Raw genomic sequence first — 14,408 nt, 5'->3', positions numbered from 1 at the left:
CCAGAGAGTTACTCACTGTCTTACTCACATAAGTACAGATTTTGCAGTTATTTGAGTTTTAGCCTTCTAGGGTAGAGAGCCACCAGGACGAAGTTCATCTCAATGAGTATCTTTGGAATAGCTGTCTGTAATAAAAAAAGATTTCCCTATTTGTAGGGAAATGCCTTGGCAAGTCAACTCTGCCATTGGAGATGTTGTATTTCAACTAGCTTTATTTGACAAGGAGCTGAAAGAATGATCCACAAATACTGTTTTTACACTTAATATTCATTTGACAATGTTATTCTTTAGAATAATCTTTTTCACAACATTAAATGTAGGCCTTCTACTTTACTTTTCTCTTCTGTGACATATTAAAGGGACATCAAAGACAATATATTTGCTTTGCGGGTGGAGCAGTGGGGCATCCGATTACCTCAAGGTTGAAATAACCACTAATAGTTATGCTTCTGTTGCTATGCTGAGCCAAAGAGAATGCTTTGAAGAAGCAGATATGTATGATATTAAGTTGACTGCAGTCCAGGGATCTTTCAGATTACTTTTTTAGAATAAAGCAATTTTTTAGAGGTGCAGCGAGCTATTTGGCATAGAGTCAAGCTCCTAAACAAGCCCCTGTAGTCTCAGATGAAAAATATAGTTTGCCTGTTAGCTTTGCATCTGGCTTGTCTTACCTCATTGTTTTGACCTGCTCTATTCCACTTCAGCCTTTCTTTCTGATGACATGAGAAGTTCCTCTTTCACCTTAGAGAGCTCAGCTTTTGGAAATCTGAGAGAAGGTTGTTGCAAATACTGGGCGATTCTTCAACATATCAATTGTTATTGTCTTAATATTTTTGTCATTTCCAGCAGCAAAAAATCTACTGGGTGCAACAGAGGTGAGCACATCTCTTCTGGAGGGCAGTCATTTTCTCTGACGAATTTAAAACAGCTGTGCTGTGCTGAGTGCTTAAAGTGCACTAGCACTGAGCTCTTCACAGAACTTGCCTTTCTCAAGCCATATTCCACTGCTATCTTAATCTGTGGAAGAACAGATCTTAAGAACAGGTATGAAGTGCAGGCACATTTATGTATCAGTGCAGGTACAGATCCTGCAGTATTCACTGGTTTGTCACACTATCCATTGAGCTGAAAAGCTCTTACTACATACTGGAAAGAGGCTCTGCATTTTACCCTTACTTGTGGTTCAGTGATTGTAAAGATAGTGTCACGTGCCTAGAGTCACATGCCTAGAGAACCATGCCTTAAAAAATACTCAAGTTATCAAGTTGAAAGGGCAGGATGAGCCCATAGGGCCACAACCGGGGCTCGTGCAGCACCATTTTGTGCTGCAGTAGACCTTTCCCTTTTCTAGGTTAACTCACCTGGCAGCTTGGCTGGCTCAGGCAGCTGTGGGCAGCCCTACCTGCAATCCCTCAACCATTTCAACAGCTTCTTGATTTCCTCTAAAGTCAAACTGCTTTAAAAGGGGTAGAATTCAGTTCCCTTCACCTGAATCTCAGATATCTTTTTGCACCTTTTGACAGTCATTTTTCCCATTGCTTGTTTGCATGAAATAAAGGGAGGACTCATCCTAACAGAGTGAGAGTGTGTCAGGCCCTCTGGGGACAAAATTCCCACAGCAGACGGTGTATTCAATATTGTGATTTTTAATTCTTCAAGAAAGATGAGGACAGACTCTTTATCAAGATACGTAGTGATAGGACAAAGCATAACGCTTTAAACTAAAAGGGATTAGATGTTAGGAAGAAATTCTTTACTCAGAATAGTGAGTCGCTGGCACAGACTGCTCAGAGAAGCTGTGGATGCCCCATCCCTGGAGGTGCTCAAGACCATTTGGATGGGCTTCTGAGCAGCCTAAGCTGGAGGTTGGCAGTCCCGCCCATGGCTGGGTGTTGAAACTGAGTGGTCTTCAAGGTGTTTTCCAACCCAAGCCACTCTACGATTCTATGTCATGTGAAGATGACATTGCAGAACTAAAAACATTGAGTGAGAAATCAAAATGACTCAGATGCCTTTTGGCAAAGCCAGGGCAATTACAAATAGCTCACTGCAGATAAGTGGGTGAAATGAAAGTTATCAGGAGCTCCTTAAGGTCAGTAAATTCTGAGAGATATTGTCAGAGTTTGAAGACCAGATCTGTATTTGGCAGAATTTATCACATTCAACATTCTGAAAATGTCTTTTAACTTTTCTTTTGTACTTACTGTGATCAACTTCCATATTTCCTTTATGATTCACTAGGATTTAGGAGATTAAAGTAATATTTTTGCTTTACCTGATAATGACTGTACAGCCTCCCCAGATAATCAAATTGTCTTGTATTCTCTAGATCAGTCAAGTTTTATTATTTCTGTGGGGTTTATATCTTTTACTTTCACATGCCAAATCCAAAGATTCTATATATTTACAGCTAATCCTCTGTGGCTTTAGATAAAAAGTTTTTAGTGTCTCAGATATATTTGAAGAAACCTATATGCCTCTTATTTATCCTAACAGGATGGAAAACACTTTAAACCCTGAAAGCAAGTCATTAGGCAATGCACCACCCAGCACGATATAGCCCACAACTGCTTTCCTCCAAAAATAAACAATCACTCACATCTTTATAACTAATAATACACTGCTGTCTCCTACTGACGTTTTTACTGGAGTGATTACAATTTGAACATGATTTGTATGGACTGATTTTTTTTTTTTTTTTTTTTTTTTTCATCTCAAAGCCTTCGTTGAGCTCTCTTTACAGCAATGGTATCTGTTAGCTACTGCAAAATCCTATTTCAATATCCTTTGTGCACTGTCTTGCCCAGTGATTATAAAATACAGACAGAAAAGGAGATTTACTGCTGAAGTTAAAAGGTTAAATCATAACACGTCTTACTTCACCCATTATCTTACTTCACCCATTATCTGTCCTAATATTCCACACTGCATCATTTCCCTGCAGTAACAAGGAGGCAGGGTCTGGTAACCTCGTAATGCTGCCTGTCTGTGTGGCTCCTCAGACTATAGAACAGTTCAGCACTGAAGTCCTGGTGGAGCTATTAAAATAGCATACCTTCAGCTATGAAAGCAGAGCCCAAACGCATACTCAAAACATGTTCAGTCTCAAAGCATGTTCAGCTTGGAAGTCAAGGATGACAACTTGTAGAGACCATCCATCTGTTTTCAGGCATCAGAGCCTATATTTCTCCTACTTGGCTCCAGATATTTTACTGAGGCATTTTAATTGTGAGTGTGGTTGCAATTTGTACGCATCGCAGAAAGACCAATACTTGAATTATTCTTTAAAGATATTTATACCATAATATTGCTTATTGTACAGAAAGCTTAGAACAACATTTAGAAGCCTTCAACAGATACCTGAAGTTTTGAGAGATGAATGTCAGCTCGACAGAGAAGTAGCTGTGGGATTCATGGAGCTGGAACATAGATGATATTTTCACATACCCACTCTGTTCATTTAGACCCAGAGCTTGATCATGTGCCCAACACTACCGCCACTAGAAAGATATGCTTTCCAGAATGGCCCAGATTGGTGCATTCTCTGCATCTGCTCCTTGGGCTGCTCAGTCATTTATCTGTGCATTGGATCTGGAGGAAACCAGCCTTGCATGTAACCTGGAGAGTAGAACATTAAAAGATAAGTTGGGTTATGCAGGTTCAAGACCACTTATTTGCAAAAATGAAGAACAGATCTCTTTTACAGCTTTACCAGATTGCAGGATGGATGATTCTCCCTTCACGGGGTCAAGTCAAGGTGGCAGGAATTCAATTCGAGAAAAGAAAAGAGATTATTTATTTATTTATTTAATAGTAAGGTAAAAATACCTGATCTTCATCCAAGAGCTCCAGATACCAGCACTGATTCCTGTTATGGAAGTGTATGTAGACCCTAAAGTAATTTAGGAGCTGCTGACTTTACTATGCAGTAAAAGCATCTAATAAGTGTTAAAAGCCTGAACCAAACACCTTGGTCACATATCCTCTTTTGTCTCTGTGAAGAGTTTATTTCTCTGAGGATTTCTCCACACCTTACACACAAAAACACACCCCAGACATTGCTGCCCCATTACTTTGTGGATATAACTATTCATATAATTGCTCTCTAACCCAGCCATTGAAAACACAAGCCAGGATATAGCTGTACAGATTTAAGTGTGTAAACTAACCTGAGCAATTTCAGATTATTTGGTCTGGGCAGCTATTAGATACCAGCTATGCCAGTAGGTGAATGGTAGTATCTCTGAAGACACAGAGGGAAAGTGATGAGCTGGAGGCAGGATGGAGCTGGCAGTCTCTCAAGTTAGCAGCAGACAGAAACAGCATCTTTCTCCACTAAAGTCATGTTTGTGGCCTTGTCCTGCAGCTCCGGGGGTTACAGTGCCTGGCTTCAAAGTATTATCTTTAAATGAATATGAATAAATACTTGCTACAAATACAAGACTAAATGAGACAAAAAGTGTCAAAATCAGGAACTTCTGAATATTCTGTAACTGTATCTAGCTGTGCCTAGGGAGTCCCTAGGGACTATAATTACTCTATAAAACAAGTTAACACCTGCTCCTCACACTTTTTTTAATTAAGATTCAGTAGAGATGCGAGTCATTTTAACGAGTGATCTGTGGCTCCACAGGAGTCAGTCTGGAGCAGAGGCTGTCTCAACTACACAGCACAGCTTGTGCAAGGCAATTATTGTACATCCTATAGGGTATGTCATCTTTGATTCTGCTCCGGCTTGGGCAATTGAGCTTTTACCTGGGGGTTTTCTGAGGGGCAGAGCATCAACTGTTTTGTCGTTATTTGTCCCCCAGGTTCACAGCTGTTTCTAGTTTAGACTAATGTCCTCTGGAAAAAGTTGCATTTTGACTGAGCAGTGGTCACTTCAGTAATGCTAGTGCTTGCCTATGCCTTGCTCACTATCACGGCTGGGACAAAGGCAGGGACATGGGCATGTAAATCTTCATCCCTAATGGAAAACCAGCCCCCATTCCCCTGAGCACACACTGACTCAGGTGCCTTCTGGTTCTACTCAAGTGCACTGTCTTGTTTAGAAGGTACCAGAACTCCTACTCCTGCCGGGAGACAGTCAGTAATGTAGCAGATCCCACTGTTCCAGAAGCAAGTTCTCAGCAAGACTGAGAACCATAAGCCAGCCAAGATGGTACCTACACATCCAACAAGAAATACTTGTGTCCTGAAGAGGTGCAGGTTTGATGTGATTTCTTCCACTTTGAAATGAAAGACCTAGCCTTGGTCTCTCCCACCATCTCCCCCATACCAGCTCTCTGCCACCTTCTGGGGCCTGGGGAAGCTACAGTGACCCTGCCCCTTTCCTGGCCACACATTTTCTGGGATGTGTGTAAATGAAAACACCTCACTAAGTATTTGTTGTTTCATTCTAGGAAACCAAAATGGTGCTGTTGGCTGTACTGGACAAGGGCTTTCTGGACAGAGTACAGAAGATTTGGGTAAAGAAAATGGGGAGAAAAATCCTCCGGCACATTTAAGTCTCTGACATTAATTCAGCCTCAGACAAGTCGCTGAAGTGAAAACCATGGCTTATATGCAAGAGGCAGTTCACTTCCATATAAACTGTAGGAAAAATCAAGGCTTGATTTACAAAGGCTATGGTACAAATACAATGACAAAACACTGGTAGATTTTTCCCTTTCTGTGCTACAAATCCTTTCACAAAATAGTATAGATGGACCAAGCCTTATTTTATTTCCATTTCAGACTCTGGAATATTTGCAAGTTTTTGCTCGCTGCAGAACAATATTAATGACAGTGCAAGCTGTTCTGAATAGCTAGAAAGATGATGATCTCCCTTGTTCATGTGTAATATTTTATTACTTCTGAAGGAAATGAAGAGCACAAGTGCTGGGTACCTTTCCAGATTATTTTGATATCTTATACTACCACTACAGAGGCACCTAAGCAAGTTTCTATCATGGTCACATGTTCAGCTTCTGTTAATGAACCTGTTTCCCGGATCCACAAACTTTTATGGCTGTCTATTCCATCTATTCCAGAGCACAGATTGCGCTGTCTGATGTGCAGATCTCAGCTGTGATGTAGTCATCTCCATCAGCTCCTAAGGACCTGGTTTAGTGGGAATGGTGGTGATGGGTTGGTGGTTGGACTCGATGACGTTATCAGTATTTTTCAATCTTAACGATTCTATAATTCTATAAAGGAAAAGCTGTGAGAAGGTGAACATTAAAGAGAGGTGGGACTGTGTTTCAGTCTTCCATGCCCTTTTACAAAAAACATTTCTTCTCTCGCTTCCTGTCTTTTGTTCATCAGTGCACGAATTCCATCAGATCTCTGCTGGGTACACCCTTTCTCCTAGCAGTTGGTATCAAAAACCAAAGAATGGAGAAACTAAAAAAAGCTAAAATGTGTCCCACCTTCCTTTTTAATATTCCTTGTGCCTGTAGAGGGAAAAATACATAAGGCATTTACATAGTCATGTCCTCCTCTTTAGTTGGTCCTAATAAAGTGAGTATGTACTTAAACGAGGGGAAATTTCGTGTTGGTGAAGTGGAGACCTCAGTTTTAAATAGGCAGAGTTGTATTCCTGCAACATAGATTTCAGGATTCTGGTGCACAAATTGCACCGACTCTCACACTCACACATGCCTAAGTGGTCTCAGGAGTCTTACTGTAAAGCAGTCTCCCTTGTAACACATCACCTCAGCATACAGCTTAAAGTCTCTTAAAACTTACTTCTATAAAAAAGTCATTTCCATAGCTCCTGGCCACTTTCTGAAACTCGCAGATTCTGTAGCTAGGGAGTAATTTTACATCTGATCCTTTTTTTAAAACCAGTTTGCTTATTTTTGTAAGGCAGGTAAATTTAAAGTTAATATACAGTCCCTCTATAGCCAGAAATGATACAATGAAACTTTGTCCTCCAAAATTGCTGCAGGGGTCTGCCCCAATAGACACCTACTTCTCTGTTCATATGAAGTATATATAGTCTGATTTGGTTTGATTCAGCTGACACTTATTTTTCTGCTTTATTTGTCCTACACAGTCAGTGCCATTTAGTTCCTTGAAAGTAGTCACAGATATCAAATAGAGACTCTAAGAAACATTTGCAAGCTCTGCATTTTATAACCAGAGCTGAGAATACATTCCTCTTAACTCTGAATATATTTATTAAATTAACCCTTCATATTTAGATATCCCAACTAAATACACTGAACTAGATTTCAGTATTGCCAGTTTCTATAATTTTACAGCTCATCTTTTTTGGCAAAAACATCTGAAAATTATTTTCTTTTTGTCCTTTAAATTCAGTTTATGTTTTTATTTTAGTTTTTTTTCAGTATATTTTTTCCCTCTCAATTTCTACAGTTGCCAGGAGAATATTAATAAAGACATTACTGTCACTGCTAATGACAGCATTTTCGATCTCAAATATGAAAATAAAAATAATGCTTCTGTACTCCAAAACCAGATAATGGCATAATGGCTTTGACAGCTACAATAAAACAAAACATACTGAGTTCTCTTTCATATACATTTGCACCTGAATCACACGCTCAAGCTTCCTATACATAAATGAAAGCTTTTAATTACATGTTCATTTAGTTATACTTCAAAACACAGACTGAGTCACTTTGCATGTTTTTGCTACAGAATCAGCTCTATTTTTGACTGGCGTGTGATGATATCCTGGGCAGCCTGATGGGTAGATAGAGAAGTGCATATATCTTTGCTCTTTACACCAACATAAGTCAAAAATGTGTAAAAAGCACTGGAAAACACAAGATGAGGTAAAGCCTTTGAGGACACCTTCTAGAGCTCATTATTTTCCTCCTTTTTGCTAGTTGGATCATGTCATCTTCATGTTTGTCCATGAACAAATGGACCCTCTTGCTACCCTTGCAGATGAAACTGTGTGTGCAGACTGCATCGGCTAAAGAAAGCCTATGCTCTATTGGACCATGGATAATAGGAAATCCGACATCAGGAAGAAATTCTCAGTGATTATACATAGCCTAAATTCAAATTTCATTATTCAAAAATAGTTCCAATTTGCTTCTGTAGATGCAACCATAGATATAAAAAAAAATACAACAACTGTAATGAAGCACCTATTAGGCTCTCAAACACTGAAGTATAAAGCACAGCTGGGGAAGGTTGATGAGAGACTAAATTCTACTGCGACTGCTAAGGATACCTAAGGACATAAAGTAGATTAATATTTACACAAAGTATAAGTTAAAAGGATTGATGGTCTTGCCTATTGTCTTTCACTAGCTAAAAAGAAGGCAGTTCTGAACCACGAGATAACTGAATTTTTTTAGTAGTAATAAGAGTTGAAAGCATTCACTGTGAGCATATTGAAACTATAAAAATATGTCTAATTTCTAGACAGAAGTCATTAACTTGCTGTTGAAGTTGTAAATAAATTGTACATTTAAGAGGGAAACTCAATACTGTGTGCACTATTAAAAACAGATCTTTATGACAGCGCAGCACTTCATCTTACAGCTGTGTTTGTGAGTTCCTTTATGCTTCATCTGGGGAATCTTTTCTATACCACAGCAACTGCAGCGGATGAGAGTTCCCAGCCCTCTGGCTGAAGCCCAGTCTCTGCAGGATAGGAAAGGGAGGGCAGAGGTTGCCAGGGGCCAGGACTGACCCACATGTTGCTAGAACTGAGGATCCTCTGTCAGGTCATCTGGTGTTTTGGGGACCTGCACCGTACAGGGCACCATGAGGACACCTACCTGGCATTTGTCTGTGCTGGGGAGGAGAGTCCCCGAAGTCCTGAATGGGGCTGGGTGGCGAGCACCTTGCTCAGTGTTTGAGATGAATCCCAAGGCATGTTGCAGCTCTTCTCAATATCTCAAAAGGTGAGATTTAAAGTTTTCAAATAATTACTAGCACAATCAGGAAGTACCAGAGAAAAAAGTTGTAAAAACACAAAACATCCCCAAAGAACCCCAACTATTCCCTTTTATCCCCACCAGCCTTACATTTTGAAGGTCTATGTCTTGCTATTACAAGGTTGCTGAGATGTCAGCCCTCAGCTCTTTGATAACTTGCCAGTTCAGGAAAGTTCAGTAAGCCAAGGGCAGCTTAAACCCTGTAGACTTGGGCATTCTGCCTGTGGCTACACACCTCTTCAACCACAACCACTGTGCCCTATGCAACAGTGTATAAATACCACAGCAGCGGCAATAAAATAAGCATGAGGTTTCCAAAGTTGAAAGATGCTCTGTGACAATGGTGCTAAAGGTTTCAGGAAGTTCAAATACTCCTGTGCACCTTCCAGAAACAAAAAGAAAAAAAAAAAAAAAAAAAAAGTGAGATAGAGTGGATTGCCAACAAGATGAAGTAAAAAGGTGACTCAGGAAACAGTTAACATGATATGCTTTGGAGGAGGACACAGAATGCACAGAGGTGTTGTATTATTATGATACAAAATCTCAGGGTGCTCTGCTCACGTTTTGTAAAACAGTTGAGTGTCTGAAGAGCATGTGCCATGTGATGTCTGCAAAAAGATGTGACAAACATAAAGAAGAATGGATGAAAAAAAGGATTACATAGCCCAGCATCTGACATGAGGATTCCCAGAAATGTCCACAGAAAGAAAATATAACTGGGAAGAGGCACAGTAGAGATACTCAAGATCCTGAATATCATGGGTATGTGCATATTTCTCAGGATGAGAATGATGAAATAGAAAGTTCAAAACGCAGAAAACTGTCTGTCTCTTGCACATACACACAAAACAAGTTTGTTTTTTTAAACAAGTTAGATTTTCCAAGATATCATTGAAGCTAAAGATTTAGTAAGTTTGGAGAAAGAGCTTATGTTTCTACAGACAGTGAAAACATTCAGACTTTCCACAGCTAACTCGAGGAAAAAATTAGGAAGTGACTTAAAACTTGCTTCTTTGAGGTGACCTGTAGCTATCCAATGATAAAAGAAACCCTTATGAACGGATACATTACCTTCTTACCTTCTTATCTCACACACTTCATGTTAAAAAAAAAAAAAAAAGAAAGTAATTTAAGTATTATGAAAAACTTGAGGCAAATTTTCTCAATTCTCACACCTCCTAGACTATTTCCCAAGACAAGATAAACCGATAGGTGGCATAAAGGTGCACTGCTATTAACTATGATGTTATGACTAATTTTAATTTTCAGTAGTAAGTGGGATGTGGGTGGAGTCAGAATTAAAACCTGTGGTGGTTTGTTGTTTTTTTGTTTTTTTTTTTTGCATCTTTCACACCCTTCTTAGTAATGCTTTGAAGCTTTATCAGCATTCCCTTGACACATTTTGCTTAATACAGGCGTGCCAAAAAATATCTCTCTGGAGTAACTCTACACATTACCAACATTTAGACTGCCTGTGTCAGAGAACAGAATTTGCCAGCAGCACTTCAGGCTGGACCAGGCTCTGAGCGCCCTGATCAAGCTGTAGGTGTTCCTGTTCGTTGCAGGGGCATTGGGCTAGATAACCCTTAAGGGTCCCTTCCAACTCAAACGATTCTATAAGAATCTGGATCTGCTTCCAGAATGCAAGCAGATCTCAGCTTCTCTGTGAATGCTGGAAAGGACCATCTGGACTCCAAAGCCAGCCTGAGCCTACCCTGCCATAGGCCCAGCCCTCTGGCAGTGCATCACCACCACCAGTAGATTGCCAGCAGAGCTGCTCTGCAACTGCTTCAGCAATGGGCATTGAAGTTATTGGCTCCAGGAGACTTCCTTGGAGATCTCATGAACATTAATAGGGAATGGAAAGGATGTTGAGAGGTCTGTTTTCTCCTTGCCTTTCCAGTCCTGTTTTTCCCTTTTTTTACAATGCACATAGAAAATGTGAGTCTGTATTTGGTGCTGTGCACTGATTATAAAGACAATATTAAGGGATGGCTTTTAAATCATTACATGTATTTGTGAGGTCTCTGTCTGCCACCATGAACCAGAGGCACTTCAATTGCTGTTTCAGGCATCTGCAAACTCAGTGTGTTGGATCTACAATAGCCATGCATGCAAATTCTTTCAGGCTACATAAGCTAAAAAAGACATAAATAAATAAATAGTGAAACTGAGAACAATTTTAAACCTCTGGACAGAGGAGATCTTGGGGGGCTTGGAATGGGAATTCAAAATTCAAATGTCTGCCCTTCTGCTGCCAGCCTGGCATTACTGAAGGCCTAAAATTTGTTTGCTGAGACATAACCTCACAGATATTGCAGTGGGGGTGTTGGGAACCCTGTCCTGAGATGTCAGGTCTCCCTGCACACCTTTGCTTCCTCCTACAGTCGAGGAGGAAGGGGATGGAGGCAGGGACAAGGCAAGGGGAGGCTGGGATGGGCTGGGCCTATCAGGTTCTGCAGGTGCCCAATGTGCAGATCTGTGTGTTGGGAACTGAGAACACTGTGCCATCAGGGTACAGTCCTGCAATGAATGATTCACTGTCAGGTGAGTTCACAGCTGTTTAAAACCACCAACTCAACAGCTCTTTTTGTCCCTTCCAACTGAGGACACTTAAGGCTGAGCAGCACTGCATCCTCCACCCTGGTTCTGCTGGTACACCATACTTGGAAACAGTCTGGGAGTTTTCCTCAGATGAGCATGTTGCTGCCAACAGACTTGGGCTCTAAGTACAACACCTCATGCTGGAATGGTTCCAGCTCCTTCAGTGCCTGATCTCAGCACCCTCCAGGCTCCTGATGCTGGCTGATGCCATCACGGTGGACTAGAGGTGGACTGAAAGCATATTTGATGAGTTAGAAGACTGTAATTTGTGCCACCACACACAATTAATTTCATACCTGAAGGAATGACCTAATCTAGAGAATGTGGGAAATACTTCTGTTTAGAAAGTGGGCTTTGTGCTCAGTTCATTAAGATAAGGGGATGCTGTCCCCCCGGGGCAGTAGGGCCCATGTGTGTGGGAGGGATAATGCAGAATGCCAAGTGGTGCTGACATTTAGGTGACTCTGCTTGGGCATCAGAAGTTCCAGAATAAAGAAAATCACTTGAACCAAAATAATTTCCAAACAACTTCCAAAAGTGGTGACTTGTTTAGGGAAACATGAGAGTGTTTAACTTTAGAGGTTCTTGTGCCTAGTAAATGGGACGGCAGGCCTTCGTTATAGTGACAACAGTATCCATCAACTGCATTAAGAGATATTTAATCCAGCTTCCAGATATATTATCTGCTGAGTGATCCACTTATGTATACAGATTCCACACAGTGAAGTGCTTTTCTTTAGCTAACAAAGAATAAAGTGAAATAAAAAAATATATATATATATCTGCAATCAACTCTGTCAAGATCATATTAATCATAATTAAACAGCACATTTATAAATGCCAAGTCAGGAAACGCCACTCCACTGAGACACATTTCCTTCTTTTTTCTTCTTGATTTTTCTTGAACAACAGTTTATTGTCTTCTTTTTAAAACAGAAAACTGTGGGCATTTTAGTATGAATAGGAAAAGAAAGCCCCACCTTGGACAATGAACTTTAAATAAGCAATCAACCAGATTTATCTTCCTTCATTTACATCAATTTTTGATGACTCATGCTCAGTAACTGACCTCTGTCGGACCCCTGTTCGTAGTCTCTGTACCACACTCGTGTTGCTGTCTGTGATGGAGGGAATGGCCTTCTTGAACAAGGTGCTCTGGAGCACCAGCCAATCCTGGCTGTGCTGCTTATGCCCAGGGAACAAAGCAGAGAGATGATGCAAATGGCAGAGAGGAAAGTGAGGACAGGAGCAGGGAAGAGGCCGGTGTTCTGGTGGATGACCACACCACTGCAGCCAGAAAGGAGGTGCAGGGCTGTGGGCAGAGGTGTAGTGGTTGGAAACAGGAAGAGAGGCAGATGGATGGCTGGGACAAACAAACACAGCAATCCAAACTTCTTAAAATCAGATGCTCGTGGAAAAACTTGTCCTGCTTCCAATCCTACACAGAGTGAACTGAAAGATACCCAGAGGTCCCTCAAAATATGTACTCTTTAGCATCAGCCCTTCAAATTGCAGTTTCACTCTACACCAGTGTATACAATCAAAACATTTTCTTAACTACCTAATAGCTACAATAGCATAGAATGTAGGCAAAATCAGATCCCAGCACAGGGGATCCGGGAAAAGAATTTTTAAGTTATCCTGGATAAGATCTTACACAAATAAGTTTGGAATTTTTCAAATCACTGCTTTTTAAAATAAATTTTTACGTAAGTTTTTGCTAGAACATAAGATTCTGCAGCTTTTAGACAAAATCTCAAACATAGGAATTTAAAATCAAAGGCTCCAGACTAATTAAAGAGAAAGAGAGAGAGAAAGCAAGACAAGAACCCAGTTAAAACAAAAGGCCGAAAAAAAATAATCAGAATAGCTGATTGATGCAACAAGTAGATTAAGAAGGGAATGAGAAATACAGCATTGCCAGGTCAGGGCTTTGAATTACTTCGATAGGTGGAGCCAGGAAGCAGCAGTGAGGGTAACTGAGCAGTTCCCTCACTGTTTGACTGGCTCCCATGCAGTTTGACTGGCTCAGGCCTTTCCCTGTGCCCCAGCGTAGTCCTCTGTCCCTTCCCTCACTCTGGACAAAGTTCCTCTGCAACTGCAAGCAGATGTTCACCAGGCTGGAATTGAGAGCAGAGAAATGAGCTGCGATGGAAGCTTTGAATGACTTGTTGGATCATGTGGAATCTGCCCAGCACCAGCGATGCCGTGGAGACCCTTTAAGCGTAGGCAAATGAAGTACGAAGGAGACAGTTTTATGGCTCTGATTGTACCCCAGCCAACACTCTTGAAATATCTCAATACATCCACTAGTAAACGCAGGGTGAACACCACATTCATCCAATTATTTCTCTACATGCCGTGCTCTTAAAAACTGTCCGTCGAGATGATTTATTTTGCTCTTTGCTTAGTGCTATTGTCATTCAGCAGGAGCTATGTCATTCACTTACAGCTGTGCCATACCAGAGCCTGCCCGGAGCTGCCCTGTGACACGGGCTGTGTGCAGTGCACATACATCGGAGCAAAGCAGACCTGGAAGCCCCGGGTGCCGATGATGTTCTGCATGCATGAGCTGAGGGTAGCTTTCTGCCCAAGACTTTGCACAAGCGATTAGCAAATACTAAATTAGCTGATAAGTCTTAGAACGAAGTTAACAGGACTGGGCAAATGAGCAGTGATGCTGGCTCTACGGCCAGTTATCGAGCACTACGAAAGCACTGGGAAATTTAAATAAAACCTGTGGGAAAAATTCTGATTTACGACCACCTCTCCTTACGCCTCCTTTCTGTGCATGATCGCTGCGGCCCAATGCCTGCAGCACACCCCGCGGCGCCTGCACTCCCCCAGCATGCCCCCAGGAGCTTCAGTCCCGGAGGAAGAGAGGAACGGGCGGCGGGTGCG

Source organism: Phasianus colchicus, chromosome 1, assembly GCF_987193195.1.
Source record: "Phasianus colchicus chromosome 1, bPhaCol1.hap1.1, whole genome shotgun sequence".
Lineage (NCBI taxonomy): Eukaryota > Metazoa > Chordata > Aves > Galliformes > Phasianidae > Phasianus > Phasianus colchicus.
This window is presented reverse-complemented; position numbering follows the sequence as displayed.